Consider the following 1,056-nt stretch of genomic DNA (forward strand, 5'->3'; position numbering starts at 1 on the left):
GTTTTCATACCTATTGTATCAAAACTGGGGGTACTTCTCAGGTTAAGGAGGTTAATAGCCTATTGACTATAATAACAAATGTCACTTCACCTTGACTCGTCTCTCATAAGCCAATAATGCGCTAAATGCGAGCAACACGCAATGAGGCATGCCACGCGACCTAAGCCTTCTTCAGTAAGTGTGTTTACATGGACAGGTTATTCCCGATACACTTGGTAGCACTAGAAGTCATCCCGACGCCAACGAATCCAATGGATTTATCGATGGTTATTGTGAACACCACAAGCGGTGGTCGTCCTTGGATCAACAGGAAGAAATGTTCAGTCCTTTGACACTCGCTGTGGGAGTGTTTGGTGAAGCTGCTAGCTTTGATTGAAAATCACGCGGATTCCAATTAGATCAAAAAGCGCTAAATAAACGCTTAACACTTTTGCAGCGATAAGTAAGAATTATTGGGGGGGTTATCGCGAAACATACCGCCGCCGGTTCCGTCAGCTCCCTGGTGACACTGTCGGCACACACGGAATGCCCCGTGAATATCGAGTTGAAAAGCTTTACCAAAACCGAAATTACAAATCTTGCGTTCTAATGAAAATTGCTATCACGATGGCTCAAATTCGTGATGACCGTAGTCAAGTGACTTTTGCCTTGTCGCATTTGGATGGCCGTGCAAAGGATTCAGTGATGATCTGGGAAGTCAACTGCCCTGGCTACTTTATCACATGACAAGAATAGAAAAAGGCCATGAACTTGATGTTCCTTCCACCGAATGCGGCATTTTTACAACAGTCGAAATTTTATCATGCCGTCAAGACAACGGTGCATTGTACAGAAGCTCCGTGATCTTTGTGCCAATATGGCAACTGAATCACTGCCAGAGGCAGTGATGATCGCCGTGATTATGGTAGGACTCTCTTATGATCCTCTTAAGACTGAAATTTTCCCACCAGAGCTCGACGACTCCGAAAGATGTAATTATGATTTTGTTGCGTGAGGACAACTGTCAGCGTCAAGCATGTGGTCAGTTGGGAATATGATGGAAGTAGGGACTGCTGC

This window comes from Plasmopara halstedii (genome assembly GCF_900000015.1).
Source record: "Plasmopara halstedii genome assembly, contig: Scaffold_208, whole genome shotgun sequence".
Classification (NCBI taxonomy): domain Eukaryota; phylum Oomycota; class Peronosporomycetes; order Peronosporales; family Peronosporaceae; genus Plasmopara; species Plasmopara halstedii.